Here is a 20,035-nt window from a genome sequence, read left to right as displayed (position 1 = left end):
GGCAATAACATGTAGATTGTGGTAGGATGCGCAGGCATATGTCTAAGGGAACAAAACCCTCACCCGATGTATAGCAGTGCCAAGGTCCTGTGTCTGATGATGAATAATTTCTTTACAAAAGTGGTTATGGAGCCAATCTGAAACAATCTTGGAGGTTAACCAGTCCTTCACAGAATGAAGCCAAATCACTGGGAGACTATCCATCAACCATGTGGTTGCTTCACATATCTAACTACATCTGGTTTGCAGCAGTGGCAACCATGGGCATTTACACGTAACAAAGCAGATACACTCTGCTTCAGAAGCTTTCAACCGGGTAAGTTCTTTTTCATTTTCTGTTGTGTGACCAGATCAAGATCGAATTGTGTGTAAAAGGTTTTTTTATTTTTAGTACTGTATTCCCTTCTGAAACTGGGGGAGGTGGTCTTATGTGCCATGAAATATGGTATACAGTATACAGTACTGTACTTTAACCAAAACATTGAGCTAATTTATTTATTACTCAGGGGGCTGGCCCAAAGGATTGGGCTGTATTAATAATAAAATTGATATTTCATTTATCAAATTACTCCTTTCAAAAAGTTTTATAATTGGGTTAATTTAAAATGAAGATTCTAACAAAATTTCCTCAACAGATTTGTTTCCAAAACTTTACATTTCGTTGTCAATAATATTTTGGACATTCGCACAAAAATTGTTTAATTGTTAGTGTTACTCTATACTCTGTACACTATTGGATCATGTACATTATTCATGAAATATCTTCGGGTTAAATGAGATTCTAAGATTATTTAGAACTGTCTCTCATTCCGTTTGATATGATGAATTCCATATTCCAACATTGGGTTTGATTTGTTTTAAGTTTTGGCAATCAGGTTCATTATTCCACATGCAATATTGCCATTTATTGATTATAATGAGTTTTAGATATGGTATGCAGTTACTATTAGAAATATCTATAGATCTTGTCATAGTAGTAGTAGCAATTGGCTGTTTTGTGATATTCTCCATTTTATTTAGCACCTACATAGACAGGAATCCAGCATGTTTTTACATTTTCACTATCTTCATATAGTTTGTGAAGTGAAAACTTAATTTAGTATGCAAAGGTATTTTGTGGATTATAATTTTGTAGGTATCTTATAGCATTGCCAGTGCTGAAAATTTCTGTGATGGCATATCTAATAATTTTAGTCGCTGATCCAATTGCTCACAATTCTGCTTTGAAAATGGAAGCATTGTAAGGCAAAGGAAACCAGTATGTCTTGTAGGGTGATATGGCTGCAAATACCATGCCTGAGGGAGATTTGGACCCATCCGTAATATATTACCTAATGAAAACTGTTCTATTCCCCCAGATCTTTGACCCGTTCCATCGCTGGGGGCTTTAGAGGATGGCAGCTGAGAGGTAATGTCTTCATGCTCTGATGACATAAGACATTAAAGTACTGGAAGCCTTGCCCTTAGCTGCTGATCTGACAATTTTCCTTTCAGTAACAGCTTTATTTTTCTTTCCTTCTATCAAAACAGACTTTATGATGAAGGCTCCAAAATCACGTGGATTAGGGAAAAATTCTGCTAGTGAAACTTAGATGGAAAGTGCAGTTGGATGGCATGACTCTCTACCTGTAAAACTAGAGTACCTAATGTGGCTGAGTAAAAAGAAACCAATGTCAAAACTTGCTCTCAGTACTGGGTCCATTCTCGACAGACTGATGACTCTTCAAGCACTAAGGGTACGGTTTATATTCAGCTGGGTCTCCCAGGGAGCAGTCTTTTCCAAGGTAGCAATACTACTCCTCCCCATGGGTGAAGGGAACTCATTTATGCTTAGTGAATATAAATCCACAGCCTTTAACCTCTGGCATGCCGTTTTTCACCCTTTAGATTCTTTCGGTTAACAAACAGAGATTGAAATAACATTACACTAACCCTTTTGAGGTAAGAAAAAGAACAAGAAAACTAAAGTCAGATCGGATCCAAACTTGGCCCACTTGATTCTCCGTTTGGAAACAGAAATTGGTAAAAGTTCTTAATACTAGAAAGGAAAAAACAAAATCGTCACTGAGACTTGGAGGCTGCCTGCTAAAATTAAGCTAAATAGACATTCAACAGCAGAAATGACATTTAGACAAAAACCAATATGATGGTCAAAGCAACTACTAAAAATCAGTCTGAGAGTTACCTTACAATGCATTCTATAGATAACTCAAAAGTTAAAATAATAGAACATGACCAAATGGATAAGGTACAGGAAAATTCATATTGCCCTGCAATGAAGAAGTACAAAAAGATACCTGATATCAATAAAAAGCAAAATGAATAAATCAGTATCTCAAATAACAAACCAATCAGTAGAGGTCCCACCGCAAAATTAAGACATAACAAAAGAATAAGAGGCCACAGATCAAAATGACTATGTAAGAGATGTAATCCATCGTCATTCCTTATGAAAACAGAAATTCATAGGAAAAAGAAGGGACAGATAGCCTACATATGATGACCCATGCTTGCTTGAACAACAATAAAAACAAGAATATAACAAAAGACATCCTGATAAACACGATAAGAAACTTATAAGAAACTTCATAAAATATAGAAATAAACAGGTGAAACAAACAAATGAAATAGTATGCATGTGTGATGCCCATTTGATATAAAGAAAAACATGCAGTCTCCCCATTTGGATACATGCAAACAAACCAGTACCATCGATAGACAAATGTTTTATTGCTAAAGCATAACAACAAGATGGCAACTCAACAACTGCAATATATATATATATATATATATATATATATATATATATATATATATATATATATATATATATATATATATATATATATATATATATATATACAATATATATATATATATATATATATATATATATATATATATATATATATATATATATATATATATATATATATATATATACATAGTATGCTAGATATATATATATATATATATATATATATATATATATATATATATATATATATATATATATATATATATATAGAAGGTAAGAAACGACGAGTGGTGCTAGCCCTTTCGACTTAGAGTCCTTCACTTAGCAGACGATAAGTCGAAAGGCCCAGCACCACTCCGTCATTTCTCTTTCCTTCGTGGCATTGCCTTTATATATATATATATATATATATATATACATATAAAATAAAAATAATTTGAGGATAAAAGAAGACTATTTCTTGATATACTGCTGAAGATGCATTGAAAACCGTCAGAGGGAATGCAACTTAAAGTAAATTTCTGTTCGTGTAGAAAGTTTTATTTAGTTATATTCCCTGTGACGACGAGGCAGCAGTCCTCGTAAAGCGTAAAGATTTTCCGTGTATCCTTAGAAATATATAAATACTTACACTCAAGAAAATGGGTCTTATTTTATTCTCACCATTAAGTTACGTGACTGTTTTTCATCAGCCTTCAAGGCAGTTAAATTAAACTTGAATAATACTAATTCACATTTGTGTGCAATCATGTTACAAATGGGAAGGAATGCGTATGTCATCTGCGACTTATGTAACCAACCAAATAAAAATCAGAACAAATAATTTACAAGTAGCCTATTCATGAGTAATCCAAGGAGCCCTTTTAATAGCTGGCAGTTTTAATGTCCATGACCCCACTTGGGTATCAGTTTTATATCAGCAGGTCTTGCAGAAAATGTTGTGGATTCAAGTAATCTGTGCTGTCCCAGTGACAACTAAACAAATACATATTTTTCAAAAGCACAGGGGACATTTTCATCAGTGGATGTCACTTTGCTTGACCTTAGGTATGAGATAGCTTTAAATGGAGCACGTGTGGAGACATAGGCCTACCGCTAGTGATAATTTTCCAGTCTTGATTTTACTTTGACAAAATAATCTTACTAAATATTTTCATCATTACAATATTCATAAAGTTGACTAGGAAATATACCTATTACGCGCATGACAAATCCCTCCACTGAATATTTAAGACACCACAGTGAATCCAATAATTATATTACAAAATTTATCAAAAATGGCGCAGATATAGCCGCGCCCTACTACAAATCATATCATAACAAACAAAGTACTGTGGTGTTCTGATACTCTCTCAGAATTAATCAAACAAAAATAATCAGCTGGAAGATGGTTAGGCAATCTAAACAGCGTAAAAAAACTGAGAAATCACAACCTTCACTAGAAGAAAATTTTCTAAAAGTTTTTACATATTTAATATATATTTATAAACTGAAAGAAGTATACAATAATCTCTCCGCAGATCTCTGAGAAGTTATACAAGGATAAAGACAGTACGAATCGGAAGTCTCCAGCAATACTGCTAAAAGAAAAGCATGGCAAAATTTGAGGAAAATAAAAGGGGACATTACCAAAATTTCACCATGATATGCTGTATTAAAAACAGGGAAACAAGGTTCTTGATCCCTAGAAATAAGTAACATACTGAGAGAAAATTTTGCAGACAAGCAACAACAAGAACCTACATGAACTTTGTAAAATAAAACTATATCTGAATCAACCCAACTAAATTTTGAAGTGACAAGTATATATTAAAACAAAGTTCAGTGTAGGAGAATTAGATTCTGCCATTTCTAACGGGGAGATATAACATTTGTTTTGGAGAGATAAAATATTATCTAGCACTATTAGCTAAATTATACATTTTACAGTTTAATAGTCATTTGTGGCTCAGATTTTTTTCGGAGAATGGCGTAATTCCATGATGATTCCATCTCCAAATTAGGAAAAGGCCCAAGTGATGTAGACAGTTATAGACCAATTTCCCTAACAAGTTCCTTGTGCAATTTACTGGAGAAAAGGTAGATTCACGATCCGTACAGCCCATCCATAAAAATAAGATATTGACGTTTACCTGCTTTGGAACACATGACATTAGATCCACTGAGGATTCACTATCTCATCTGGGAGATCACACACGTAGAGGATGTGAGTGCAAACAAATACCAATTGCTATTTTCTTCGTTACACGAAAAATTTATACCACATGGAAATACTTAATATTAAAAAAACATTATACATGAAGAATGTATTTGGCCATTTGCCAAGATTTATCGTAAACTTTCTGACAAACCGTACATTTCAAGTATGAAATTATATTTATTTTAAGACTGTCCCATTTAAAATGGAGCTCCAAAGGCAAGTGGTTGCTGTAAAGCTCTTCACACTGGCAGTAAATGATATCAGTAATTATGGATGTGTTCCTTAATGTTTAAAAGGAACCGTTTTCTGTATTTTTTTTAAACATTACGGAGCACGCACTACAAGAAGTCAACTACCAATAAGAATATCAAATAATATTTACATGGACGATTTTGCCATATGTTACTCAGCATGAAACATGCCGAGCGTACCATCAACAATGCTATAGTTAAAACAGACGCATGACCCTGATTGATTATGTGTGAAGTGGCAAAATAACGAAGAGATGGCCTCAAAGATCATCACCTTTGATAGGCTACATCTGCGCTGGAAGTTACATTCAGGCAATATAAAAGCCAAATGTAAAAATGCATTATATTTGATACAAAAAATTATCTCATACACCTGAGCTGGAAGTCTCATTCAGGCAATATAAAAGCCAAATGTAAAAATGCATTATATTTAATACAAAAAATTAAATTTATCTTATACAAATTGGGCCGCTGACAGAGCAACACTGACATTACTATAAAAAGTAACTGCCCTCTCTGTTCTAGAATATGGATATTCTGCGTCAGATACAACTTTAAAAGTCTGAATCCAGTTCATAACGAGTGACTCAGTAAAAGCACTGGGTTTTTTAAATCGTCTCTAAAGTCTCCTAAATTAAAAGTGGTGAGCCGCCTCTAGCTCTTCATGGTGACTTAGATATGCAAAGTGGAGTACAAATACAGGCAAAGAGTTCACAAACAAAAAACTTTTTGACCAAAGAGAGATATTTATAACCAGTCACTCACCAATATCCAAATTTTAGCCGGTAGACTGTTCGAGTCAACAAATGTAAGTGTAAAATTTCCTCCAGTGATAGAACTACCTTTAAGGCTGGTATTACGGTTTGCTCACTTTTTCAAGTCCCACTCAACCGAAAGCGCACTACGAGACCCCCAGACTTAGCTGTAAAAAGAGATATTCTAAAATTTATACAGCGTATGAAGTAAACTTTCATCCAGAATAACAATCTGTGACAAAGTCTACTCTTTTTGTGCCACAATCTCATTTTTTTACTGAATACTCACCAAGATATTTTTTTCTAATAAAGGCAGCATTTCTGAGATGATGATCAGTAACCTTTACAATATAATGATATTGATTTGAGTAATGAGCGGTAATATACCCAAGTACCATACTTTATCATTAATTAGAATTGGATTATCACTTATATGTAGCAGAATATCACCAAGGTTTCTTAAGTTGGTGTAGTTATCATCAGCAGCCACTTGGCTTATTTCAAGAAGAAGAATGTCAGGCAGTTATACTACAGTGAACGGTCCGCTACCAATGAAGACAACAAGAGCACCGCTACAAACCTGCGTCTTGTGAATCAAATTCATAAACGCCTCGCTCGTTAATCTTTGTTTCAGGTAAGGCAGACTAAAAGTTCTGTTATTAAGGAGGACCTTATGATTATGCGCTGACTGTCTATCAGCTTTACCGCCTCCGTATCTACTAACAGGGTCAGCCTAGACTGACTATGCTTCCGTAGGCTAGGCTACTTGTGGTTAGGTTCCCGCGGCGAGCCAAATCCCATTAGTGTCTGTCACAGGAGCGACAGCAAGGCTAAGGTGAGCAGTGGTAAGAATTAACCCCCGTGACAAAAGCAGGACGTTGGTCGTCAGTCTCTGACCAGAAACAGAACGGCCACGTCTGTCATCTCATTCAACCTGGTTAGGCCTATCCTCGGTTAGACTCCCGTCCCCGTACCGTGGTGGTGCCGTCAGTGCACCGCACATGGTGCATTGTGGGCATTACTTAAGGCTCTTTGCAGCGTCCCCTCGGCTCTTAGCCGCAACCTCTTTCATTTCTTTTACTGTACATCCGTTCATATTCTTTCTTCCGACTGACTTTCCACCTTCTCTAACGATTGTTTGTTCCGACACGATATACAGATCATCGGTCCTTTACGTTAGGAATTACAGCAAAGCTGGACATGGCCATTAACTCTTGAACAAGGTGGTTAGGCAGTAACTACTGCTAGGTAGGCGGAAATACCTCCCTGCCCAGGATGGAAACATTCCAGTTTGCTTTCAGCCGTCATGCGTTGCAGACGTGTTATCGGATCTCTTTGTCTGACTGTCGTTAAGCTCTTTAATATCCCGGTGGGGTCTTCATGTATTTTTGTATATATATTGCGTGTGTTTGATATTTATCAAAACAAACCCTCGGTTTGTGATAGCCTTGCACAAGCTGTCACTCCCCTGCATCTGTGTCTTGGGTTTGATGGCCAAGGGCGTAACCGAGTGGTAAGTGCTTCTCCTCCAGTAGCCTTTTATTTAGATATTGAAGGCGTTCCCCTGTACGTTCGGAGATATTAGATTGGGACGTAATATCTTCGCTCCCCTACATTGATTGGGATGTAAGAATTCTCTTCCCTTCTTGGGCTCCTGCCCTCCATGCACAAGGGCATGACTACTTCCTCCCTACTTGTGCTGAGTGTTGTTTCCTCTGCCTGCGCCCTAGAGAGTTGTAGGAGGGAGGTTGCAGGCGTCGTCGGTAAGTTCATCTTCCACGGCGCCCTTGGTGGCCTCCCCTCCTTCATTCTCTCTCCCTGTAGGTTCTTCCTTTCTCTCCTTCACCCTCTGCGCTCGCTCGTCGGGCGAAGACCGCGGGAGGGGAGGGTGGTCGGGCGACCTTTTCTAAGGGGCCTCCTCTCACTGCGTAGGGCAGTTCCCCTTGTAGCGAGAGGAGTCTCCCTCTACTAATCATTTTTGCTTTTTCTTTCAGGTTGACAGTGAGCATCACAGGCTTAGCAGTAGTTGGCTGGATATCTCAGGGGATATCTTGCATGAAGGAGTCCCCATGTTCATTCAGTGTTGCTTCAGGATCGACCACAGTACCTGGTTGGAATGGTATAGTTCCACATCAGGATCATTCCGATTGTTCCTGCCAATGTGGATCGATCGCCATCATTGCTGGCCTTCATGTATGCTGTGGCACTGCCTCTGCTGTATCTGTGGTCCATCTACTCCTGCTGTTCCCTGTGTTATGCTCCTGTTAACTCAACGACAGTGTCTAGGCGGCTCTTCCTGGTCTCCTGCCGCATCCGTCTTGATCTTTCCTGTCGCTGCTGGTGACTCTCATGTAACGTTCCTGGCCAATGCTGTAGCTCCTGCCTTCTGAACCGCTTCCGAAGCTCTTGCATTGGCTGTCCTGATCGTGCATGCTGCTTCTCCTGGTGGTCGTTCCCTGGGCCGCTTCCATTGTGTTCCTGCCTAGCTGGCCTGGAGGTTACGATGTCCGCCATCCTGTAGAAGATGTCGGAGTGAAGGTGAAGGAAGTCGCCCTGTGGGAGTGACATTCCTGGCCATTGCTGTAGCTTCTGCCTTCTGAACCACCTCCGTAGCTTCTGCATCGGCTGTCCTGTTCGTGCCTGCTGTTTCTCCTGGTGGTCGTTTCCTGGGCCGCTTCCATTGTGTTCCTGCCTAGCTGGCCTGTAGGTTACGATGTTTCGTGTCCACCCTCCTGTAGAAGGTGTCGGAGTGAAGGTGAAGGAAGTGGCCCTATGGGAGTAGTCGCTGTCTTCTTCAACTTATCTTTGATTTCGTCTTCTGCTACCTCTTCTCTTCCTTTCCCGAGGTGGGTCTCTCGTTGGCTCTTCCTGACCTTCACGTTAGGAAACCGATTCGCATACCCCTGGGTTTTGTGTTTCGGGAGCTGCTGGTGCGCAGACCTCGGTTTGCGATCCCGTTCCCAGTCCTAGAGATTCCGCCTCTAAGACGGGGGCTGCTGCTGCCGCTCGTTTGTGAGTTGCTCTGAGTGCTCGAGATTCTGTGGAATATCGAGTATCCCGATTTGGTCTGGAGAGTACTCTCCCCGGCCCAGTTTAGGAGTAGTGCGAGATAAAGGGCCGAGGCACCCAGGTGTCTCAACTCTTCCTGCCAGCACCATAAGCGCTCCCCAATTGCTTCCCAGTGCTCATTCTGGTTCCCAGCCTTGTGTCTTGATCCTATTGGTTCGAACACCAGAGGATGCAGGGAAGAGATTCCCTTCAGGAGTCCTGTGGGACTTCTAAGGGATGGACTCTTCTGGGAGACAAGTTTCTCTCGAAAGCAGCCGTTCCTGATTTTTGGGAGTCTCGTGGGTTGCTCAAATCCCATGAATCATGAGCACTCTCCTGACGAGAGGCACAGGATGAGAGAAAGTGCCGAGACACCCAGGTCTCTCGGTGCCAAGACGCCAGGTGTCTCGATACTGTCCGCCTGCTGCGTCAGTTGCTAGGCCAGGTCTCCTCCATGTGTCGTGAACCTTAGGGTTCGCGTATGCAGGATAGCAGACACAGAATTCCCCTTTGAACCTTCTTCTCTAGGGGCCTTGGTAATTTTTCGGAAGACTCCAGCCAGCCATTTCCAAAGCCAGTAGCCATTTTGCATGAAAAACCATTTTGGATTTTTTCATGCAAAACCAGGAAATGATAAGGGTAAAAGTAAAAATACCAACCTAAGGTAAACTAGGGGTGTTTACTGGTTACAATTTTGCAGTATTAGTTATGGAGGGGGAGCTGGTATTGCCTTACCTTACAAGTCCTTATTTTTCTCTGCTATTAGGCCGAAGGTTATGTATTGAGAAGAAATTTTTTGTTTTGATGTGAACCAAGAAAAATATAAATTATAAAGCGAAGGAGGTGGCTGGAGTTAACGAAAATAACCGGGGCCTTGGCCTCAAGGAGTTTAGAGTTCGGGAAACTAGTGCCAGTTCACGGCAGACGAGTTCCGCCCTGTTCAGTTCCGATTGTATTCATGCGATCGGCTCAGCTCGGCTTGCCTGCCTCCCAGTCTGCCACATACCACCCTCTAGATCCCATTCACGTGATCAGCTCAGTTTGGTTCGGTGCGGCTCGGTTTGACCCCATTCGGTTTGTTCCGACACAATATACAAACCCTTGGTCCTTTACATTACGATTACTTTCAGGCGTAGGCTGGAAATGGCCATTGAACTTCAAACAAGGTGGTTAGGCAGTTAACTACAATCCGGGAGGCAGGAGTACCTCCTGCCCGGATGTAAACATTCCAATTTGCTTTCGGCCATCGTGGAATGTGGACGTTGTTCTTCACTCTCTGCCTGACAGCCCTTTTTCAACCTTTTGGTGGGAAAATTCCTTTTTTGTTTTCAGTATGAATGTTGATAAACCTTCTAAACCCTCCTATCCCCAGCATGTGTGTGTCCTGGGGTAGGAGGCAAGAAATGTGATACCTTTTGGTCTAGCGTCAACATGGACCCACATGCCCTTTGCCCATCTTGCAGGGGACGTGTATGTTCGCGCAACGCTCCTTGTAGTGAGTGTTGTTCCTGGTCTCCCAAGCACTGGAAGAGGTTCGAAGGGAGGAGACGCTACCGTCGGAAGCCAGCCAAGGAGTCGTCCAAGGGTAACACTCCCCCGACGACTCCAGTGGTGGCTAATGTGTCAGGTTTGTTTCTCCCTCCCTGTGAACTTCCCCTGCTTGCTCCCTCTCCCTCGGGTGAGGACTCCCCCCTCCCCTTCCTCATTCGTTTCATCGGGTGTGGAAGGGCATGGGGGGGCGGTTGATCAGGACATCCTCTCGGGGGTCTCTTCTCAAGCTGGCGGGGGAAGTTTTTACCCCAGAGCGAGCAGAGACTTCCCAGTTTAACCCGACTATTTCCTCAGGTTTCGGGGTGGATGACCAGGTATCAGACCTATCCTCGGCCTGGTTACACCTGGGTCTACCTGGCGTTCCGTCACTGGAGGGCCTGGTATCTCATATGTCTGGCGCTCCAGTAACAACGCACTCGGCTACCATGTCTGCTTTCTCCAAGCTGCCCGTGTCGGTGGCTTCACACTTAGACACCCAGGTTTTGGCTGCCCGTGCCTCTCACCATTCTGTACCACTGCCTCCTGGGTTCCTGGCCCCGCTCTCACCTGGGCCTTCCTACATGGTGACATCAACGGTGCCGTATATGACTGTTCCTGCCCCTGTTGCTGACCCTGGCCCAATTGCACTATGGTTCCGGCTCCTCGCTTCCCTGTCTCTCAGCCCAGCTTAACTACTGACTCGCTCCCCATGCCTTTGACCCTGGCCTGGCCTGGCCTGGCTGCCCGCGCGCCACCCATGCCTTCGTTCCTCCTCCGAATGTTCCTGGCTGCCGCACCGATGTTCCTGCCCCGGTAACTGCTGGCCTGAGCACCACCTACGCTGCCCGGTTTGCGCCTGCTGCTGTGGCCCCCCCGGCTGCTCCTGCATGGTTTGGGGACCTGACTTCAATCCTGAGGAAGATGGCGAAGAAGAAGTCAAAGAAGAGATGGAGAAAGGTGTCATCGTCTTTGTCTTCGTCTGCTACCTCTTCTTCCTCTTCTCCTTCTGAGGCTTCCCAGCCAAAGAAGAAGCAGCCTGCCTCTCCTCCCCCCCCCCAAAGAAGTCTTGCACTGAGACCTTTAACTGACTGCCTCCTTCCACAGGGAAGGCAGTGGGATCTCTTGCTGGCTCTTCCCGATCCACGGATCAGGAACCGCTGCTATGGCCCCGGGTCAGTTGCATCAGGAGCCAGGGCGTGCAGACCACGGTCCGCACTCCCTGCTGTGTCGAAGAAACCTGCCTCTAAGGCCAGCGGGTCCACGCCGGGACACTCGTGCGCGCGAGTCACCCAGTACCGGGTTTCCAAGGAGACCCGGGTACCCCAGGCTGATATAGGAGAAACTTCTCGCCATACAGACCCTGGCGTGGGGCGAGAGAAAGAGTCCGGGCATGCAGGTGCCCCGACTCTTCCTGCTGGTACCTCCGTGAGTACCAAGCCAGGTTCCCGGGAAAGTTCTTCGGTCCCTCGGGTCTGAATGCCTGGAGAAGCAGAGAAGAGGTCCCCTGCTGTCTTCCTGAGAGGCTACGGTCTCGAAGAAGACTGGGGCATGTCTAGAGGACAGCGCAAGCTTGCGCCAGCCAGCCACGCGCTTGACTCCTCCCACTCCCCGGCCGCGTCTTTGTGGCCAGCCTGGCTTGGGGGAGGCGAGCGTGGCTCGACTCACGCGAGCCGCTCAGCTCTCCTTGGGAGACTGCTCCGCCTAGGCGGAAGCACTCTCCTCGACCCGGGCTGCCGTCACCACCGCGGGTTGGTGACCGCTCCCGGCCTGCTGCCCCTGTTGGTTCTGCCAGCAAGGCCAGTGGGAGCGCCCAATCCTCCTCACCTGTCCCCTCTACCTCCTGGGCTCCTTCCAAGGGGCACGAGTTGCACAGGAAGAACTCTGGCGAGTTTTCTCCCCAGAGTTCTATCTCTGGGTCATATGTGCCTGGCTTGGTCCTCGGCTCGACCAGGTCTTACACCCGTGTGGTGCAGGAAAGATCACGGGTCTGCTGAGGTTCTCCCTCCTGCAGGGAGAGTAGATCGGGAGGACCGCACTCAGGAAGGACTTGAGGGTCCTCTTCCCCAGGATGCGGACACCCCCGAGACACAGAGGACGTTTGCTGAGGTTATTGCGCTGATTCGTCAGCACAGTGACCTCGGGGAAGGGACCACGGCCTCAACTGTGGATCGTCCATCGCGCCTCGAATCCTACTGGGGACCCAAGAAGGAACCGAAGGCTTCGGTGGGGCTGCCGTGGTCCACGCTTGCCGAAGGGGTCCTTGACCAGGTTAATGGTCTTGTGCTTGGGCAAGACAATTCACTTAGATCGAACCGCTCGGACAAGCTTCTTCCCCCCCCCCCCCTCTGCCTCGCCAGAAGCACTTCTACGCACCATCAGAGAGGGCATTGCCGCCTAAACAGGTTGACCCGGACCTGGTATGTCTGGATCTGGGTCTTACGTTGCAGCAGCTTACTGCAGAGAGCATCTCCCTCTCTCAGCAAGAAGCCGCAGTCGTAGAAGCCACCACCATGGCGGCCTTCCAGGAAATCTCCTGGCTCGATCTGTGATCCTTCACAGTATCAAAGGTAGCTGCTTCCTCGGATGCTATCGTGCCTGGGGAGGACTCTGCCTTTGGGAGACTGTGCCAGTTTCGGGGGGTAGGGCCATCTCCTACCTCTCCCACCAGACAGCAAACCTGTGGGCAAACCTGGTCCTGAAGCGGAGAGACGCCGTTCTCTCTTGCTTCTCCAGGTCTGTATGACCCTGCAGAATGGACCGTTGCTGGGTTCCGCCTCTCTCTTCCCTAGGGAGTTGGTAGACGCCACGGTGGACAAGTGCCAGGCCAATGACAGCGACCGGCTTGTCCACCAGGCAGTGGCCAGGACCTCTGGGTCTTCGCGTTCCACTGCGGCCAGGCTGGCACTTCCTCGGCCCCTAAGAAGTCCCAGTCTTCGAAGGGGTCCCATGGGAACACCCAGCCTTCTTCTTCCTCTAGAAAGAGCGGGTCTTCCCACCCCTTTCAGCCCACTTTCCAATCTGGTAAAGGGGGCAAGGGGAAGAAGAAGAAGGGGAAATGCTAGGGGTGGCGTATCCCCCAAAAGCTGCCGAAGATGGTGGGGTGCCTGTCGAGCCATTGGCCAACATGGCAGCGACACGGAGCTGAGACCTGGATAGTGGATGTCCTTCGGGATGGATATCTACCACCCTTTGAGCCTCAGCCTCCCCTCACCTACTCTCCGGTCCATCTCCGCACGTACGTCCAAGGTGCTCTGAAGGACACCGCACTACAGCAAGAAGTGCAAGCCATGCTGAGCAAGGGTGCTGTGGAAGTCGTGTCGGACCAGACTCCAGGCTTTTACAGCCGCATCTTTCTTGTAGAGAAAGCCTCAGGGGGATGGAGACCAGTCTCCCTCGAACCGATTCGTTCGCCAGACTCGGTTCACAATGGAAACAGTGAGATCCATGCTTGCTTTCATCAGGGAGAACGACTTCATGCTCAAGGTGGACTTGAAGGATGCGTATTTCCAAATACCCATTCATCCGTCCTCTCGCAAGTACCTCTGCTTTGTCCTTGGGGAGGCGGTCTTCCAATTCAGGGCACTTTGCTTCGGGCTCTCGACCGCTTCCCAGGTATTCACGAGAGTCTTCTTGCTTGTGTCAGCTTGGGTCCACTCGCACGGGATATGTCTACTGAGGTATCTCGACGACTGGCTGGTCCTGGCGAGCTCCCGCTCACAGTTGCTACAGGACAGGGATCGGCTCCTCGAGTTTTGCTGCGCTCTTGAGATCCTGGTGAACCTTGAGAAGTCAGATCTCATCCCCAAGCAGAGGATAAAGTACCTGGGCATGCTGATAGACTTGGTGGCAGGTTCAGGCAGGCAGCACAGCTGTTCCTGTCACGACAGGAGCAGCCAGCCCGGCAATGGCAAGTCGTCATCGGTCACCTGTCGTCGCTGGAGAAGCTAGTACCTCTTGGGTGTCTTCACCTGCAGTCTCTACAGTGGAGACTAAAGGAGTATTGGTCCCAGTCCCGAGACCCCCAGTCTTTCCTCATTCCTCTTTCCGAGGAGGTGAGGGAGGACCTTCGCTGGTGGATGGACGACAGGAACCTCTTGATAGGAGTTTCCCTGCTGTTCTCAGATGCATCGACCGAGGGATGGGGCACACACCTGGAGAGTTGCTGACTTCAGGAGTGTGGCACAGAGACGACAAGCACCTTCACATCAACATCCTAGAACTCAAGGCACCCTTCCTGGCTCTCCAAGAGTTCCGGGATCGAGTGATGGGACACTCCGTGGTACTGATGAGTGACAATACCACGGTAGTGGCATACGTCAACAAGCCGGGGGGCCTAGTGTCCCTCCCGCTCCACCAGTTGACAATGCAGGTGCACGAGTGGGCTGTGGCTCACTCGGTAGAGCTGTCAGCCAGGTACATTCCAGGCAAGAGGAATGTCGTGGCAGACAAGCTCAGCCACCAGAATCAAGTGATAGGAACCGAATGGTCCCTTCACTCGGAAGTGATGGAAAGGCTGTTCGACCTGTGAGTGCGTCCAGCCATCGACCTGTTCGCCACCCAGCACAACAGAAAACTCCAGGTCTTCTGCTCGGTTGTGCTGTACCCATGGGCCGCTGCGGAGGATGCGTTCCAGCACCTGTGGGACAACCTCGACGTTTACGCCTTTCCTCCGTTCTGTCTGATTCGCTGAGCGATCAGCCGAGTGATGATCACTCCAAATCTCAGGATGATTCTGGTGGCCCTGGCATCGGCGAAGAGAGTTGGCGAACTACACAGACTTTCCTTCGATGTTAAACACTCGAGGGGATGGGGATCAGTTATGCTCGATTTTGTCCTGGAGTTCGTAGCGAAGACTCAGAATCCTTTGGTCCCTGATGCACGGTTTGAGTCCTTCACAATTCCCTCCCTAGAGGACTTTGTAGGTAATGAACCAGACGAGATGCTACTGTGTCCTGGTAGAGTGCTGCAGCGCTATCTGAAGAGGACTCGACGTCTCTGACCTGAGTGTCGACAACTCTTTGTTAGTACTGGCTCGACCAAGAAAGAAGTGTCCAAGAACACCATCTCCTCCTGGCTTTGTGAGACGATAAGGAGAGCGTATTCTGCTGCAGGAGAAGACGACATTGGTACGCTTTGTCCAATAGCTCACGAAGTCCACAGCATTGGTCCGTCCCTCACATTCCGGAAGAACATGTCGGTTTGCAGGTGCTGAAGGCAGGTTTGTGGTCCCAACAGACTACCTTCACCTCCTTCTACCTTCGGGATGTTGCTCACAAGTCCTTGGACACTTTTTCCTTGGGTCCTGTGGTGGCTGCTCAACAAGCTGTGTAGCTTACCCAGCTCCTCTAACAGGACAGGTTGCATCTCACCTAAGATGTACGGTTGTGATTGGGAGCATGAATGTAGAGTGACTAGCCTCTCTTCTTTCTCCTCATCCTGGCTCTCTTCCCATGGGCAGGGAGCGGACGTGCCATTACATGCTGGATCTGGCGGTCGATGCAGGTAAGCACCGAACGGGGGCTCCCGTTCTATTTTCCGTTCAGGTTGATAGAAGCAACCCCACTCCTTCCCCTTGCAAGAGGGGGAGGGAGACCATGACTAAGACAAACCCAATGCTTATGATTGCCTTTATGTCATCCGACTCAAAGTTCTTAAGATGCTACTTTCCCTGAACTGACGTTTCCTCTTTCATGCAAAGGGACCCAGAAGTCTGACAACTGATCCCGCGTTTCTTACAACCCAATCATTTTTTATTTTTTTGTCAGAGGCAGTTTTCCCCTCTCTCGCTCTATCAACCAGGAAGGGAAGACTAGGTGTGAACTCCAGTCAGTTCAGGAGACTCACTCAGATTCCTCCCTCCTAATGTAAAGGATCGAGGGTTTGTATGTTGTGTCTGAACAAATCACAATTTTTAAAAGCAAATTGTAGTTTTCCTAACTATACAAACCCGAGGTCCTTTACATTTTATGCCCACCTCATGCCACCCCTCAATCTGATACCTGGGCCAAAAGGCAAATTGGAATGTTTACATCTGGGCAGGCGGTACTCGCGCCTCCCGGACGGTAGTTAACTGCCTAACCACCTTGTTTGAAGTTCAACAGCCATTTCCAGCCTACGCCTGAAAGTATTCATAATGTAAAGGACCTTGGGTTTGTATAGTTAGGAAAAATACAATTTACTTTTAAAAATTGTGATTTGTTCCAACACAATATACAAACCCTGGGTCCTTTATATTAGGATTACTTTCAGGATAGAGCTGTGCCCTCTTAGGACCATCTCTCATCTTGCTCCGGCCTTGGCGTAGAAGATGGAAGAACAGGTGAAGGGGATCAATACCTCGACTCCTTCTCGGATGTTGTCAGTGGACTCCGAATCCATCGGCATCTAGTGTCGGGTTCGAGTCCTTCTTATTCTCCTCCTCCTCGGACTTTGTGTCGATGATCCAGATCATTCGTTACTTTGTCCTATTAGGGAGCTGTGGTACTTTCCGAAAAGGCTCAACATTCCTAACCTGGATGTTGTCACTGTTTTCGCTAGTACTATCTCTCCCAAGGAAGAAGTGTCTAAGGAAATATCTTTCTCCTGGCTTCGTGAAGCAATCGAAGGAGGTACTCGGCAGCTGGCGATGACGATACCAGTACTTTCCACCCGAGAGCTCACAAAGTCAATGGCTTGGTCCATCCCTCGCATTCCGGAAGTTTCTGTTGGTCTGGAAGCAAGACGTGGCCTCATTGACCATGCTCTTGTCTTCCTGTGGTCTTGCCCAAAGGCCCTTGGAACCTTTTTTTCCTAGACCCTGTGGTGGCTGCTCAACAAGTTGTGTTTTCTTACCCAGCTCCTTCAAAAGGACTAGTAGCATCTCGCCTAAGGTGTTGGTTCTGGAAGTGAGATGGATACCGAGAGTGACTGGCCTCTCTTCCTGTTCTTTCCCCGTCCTCCTACTTCCCTCCTTCGGGATGAGAATAAGACTCGAATCAATACTTGCTGGATCTGGCGCTGATGCGGTAAGACTACACATCGAGCACCCGTTATATTTTTCAGCTTTTCCTTACTGCTTCCGACTCTAGATTCTTCCCAGCCTATTTCGTATGAGTTATGTTTCCTCACTCATGCGAAAAGGTCCAGTATCTAACATTTGATCTTTCAGTTCTTACACTCCAATCAATATGTCAGAGGCACGGTACTCCTCCTCGCTCTTTTGACCAGGAGGAGTAGCCCTGGTGTGCAGAACTCCAGTCAGTTCAAGAGACTCACTCAGATTCCTTCCTCCAACCAGTGAGCCTTCCTAATGTAAAGGACTGACGGTTTGTATATTGTGTCGGAACAAATCACAATTTTTGAAAGTAAATTGTATTTTTCCTAACTATACAAACCTGAGGTCCTTTACATTACATATTATGCCTGCTTCATGCCACCCCTCAATCTGAACCTGGACCAAAAGGCAAACTGGAATGTTTACATCTGGCAGGCAGGTATTCCCGCCTACCTGCTGGTAGTTAATGCCTAACCATCATGTTCAAGAGCTTAACGGCCATGTCCAGCTTCGCCGTAAGTAATTCCTAATGTAAAGGACTCAGGTTTGTATAGTTAGGAAAAATACAATCTACTTTCAAAAATTATTTTGTATATACTTACCAAGTGATTGCATGAATGGAGCCCTCCCTCCTCCCCTCTGATGGACATAAGTATAAACAGAATGAGGTTATCTGCTAAGTCATTCCTAGTATTGCTGTTAGGGGGCAGTACTCGTCACTTGCACTAAGCATTCGAAGCATTACCACGAATTTTGAATTTCAGCTGTCGTACTAGTTAGAAACTACAGTAAACCCCCCGTGTATTCGCGGACTCACGTATTTGCGGATTTCTCTGTGGAACATATCTACCCATTATTTGCGGAAAATTCGCCCATTCGCGATATTTTTCATTGAGAAATATTCACTAATTACTGTATTTTCATATAATTTTCATGACTAAATGCACTTTCTGTGATAAAACTATTAAAGTACTTAGGTGTTTTTAGAGGGGTTTTAAGTATTCGCGGATTTTAGCTATTCACGGGGGTGTGTGGTACGCATCCCCCGCGAATACGTGGGGTTTACTGTATAGCTATGTAATTACTTGGTAAGTATATATAAAACTTTATTTTATAAAAATGTCTTTTCAGTACATTCTCAGAGAAGTTTATTGGGGTTTCAGAACATTCAGATCAATTGTATTACATTATAACATCCAATTATTATGTAATACATGAAGGACAAATGAAAGAAAAATGCAGAGAGGATCTTCAAGCAGTAGTAAAGCTGCTTCACTGACTGCTGCTGTTTCCTATGAAAGGGTATCTGAAAGTGGAGGTGTCCAAAGTCTGCTTTACCATAACATGGGTGGAACAAAAATGCACAAAATTGCACCTTTTATGTGCAGTATTTGTGCAGAGACAAGAACACAGAAGTACCTGGAAGACATGAAGTTCAGATAGTACTGTATTAGATAATTTATGGAGCTCTCTTGCATTAACTAGTATATTGCAATACACTCCCTGAACACCTGAATTCGCCCTTAATCCCACTAGCCCGAACAACTCTCAATTACCAATCCACTATTGGGAATTTTAACAGCCGCCATCACCAACGCTACAGGTAAAATCTTGTCACTTGAGCTACCATAACAAACGGTTGGCAATGCTGACGCAGGTGTGCGCCGACACTCCCACTTTCGTCAGTTGCTTTTTGTTTGCGCTGCTGGAAGGTTGTTTCCTTCTGCAGTGTGAGGTTTTAATCCTATTGCCTGACTTCTCTTTGTATTTTGGACCTCTGGTGAAGACCTGGATTGTATTTACCAGTTTCTTCTCCAGGTTTTCCTGGATATCTTTGATGTGGAACGTCTTTTAGAATTGGACTCGCTGGTTCCCGGTCTCGATTGGTCATCATGGACTCCTTCACCTTCTACTACCGTGCCTTCAGCTTCGACGTCGACCTCGGCTGCCCCTACGACTGTGGATGCTGGAGCTCATCGCTTCTTCCTGTCAGAGACGGTTGAGTACTTTGAGACACGATAGACATTCTGTCAGGTATGTAGGAAGGTTAAGTGTGATGTGCAGACTCACTGCGATGAATGTTCCGATTGGAAGGCACAAGAGATGGAGGATTACATTCGTCATCACAAGTCTTTGGCTAGTAAGGACGGCAGATGTCAGTCAGATTCTCGTTGCCTGAAGTGTCTCAGGCTTCTGCTACAGATCGGTTGATGGATTTAGCGAGTTCAGAGGTAGTCAAACAGATAGAGGATAGGATTGCAAGTAGTGTGGAAGATTTAATAGCTAGTCTTCAACATTTCTCAGATAGGGATAGTAGTATTGTTAGGATGTCTAAACCTTCTTCCCTTTCAGCTCCCCTGCTTGTTCCAGAACCAGCCCTAGCAGGTGCTGAGGGTAATGGCAGAACCGCAAGCCTCCGAGTGGGTAGGGTCTGCCAGTCCCCTCGGCGCAGAGCAGGCA

General features: G+C 45.7%; 1 protein-coding gene across 2 annotated transcripts in view; it reads left to right on the top strand.

The window, feature by feature from the left end:
• The first annotated feature begins 6,451 nt into the window (after positions 1-6,451).
• LOC136845727 (uncharacterized) overlaps positions 6,452-20,035 on the top strand; it is a 288,481-nt gene continuing 274,897 nt past the window's right edge. The window contains exon 1 of one of the 2 annotated variants that reach the window (XM_067115930.1): positions 6,452-6,598. The gene's annotated coding sequence lies outside the window, so the exon portion shown is untranslated. Of the gene's footprint in view, positions 6,717-20,035 lie in introns of both variants that reach the window. The other variant, XM_067115931.1, reaches the window with a different exon arrangement.

The sequence above is a fragment of the Macrobrachium rosenbergii genome, chromosome 14 (genome assembly GCF_040412425.1).
Source record: "Macrobrachium rosenbergii isolate ZJJX-2024 chromosome 14, ASM4041242v1, whole genome shotgun sequence".
Taxonomy (NCBI): domain Eukaryota; kingdom Metazoa; phylum Arthropoda; class Malacostraca; order Decapoda; family Palaemonidae; genus Macrobrachium; species Macrobrachium rosenbergii.
This window is presented reverse-complemented; position numbering and strand designations above follow the sequence as displayed.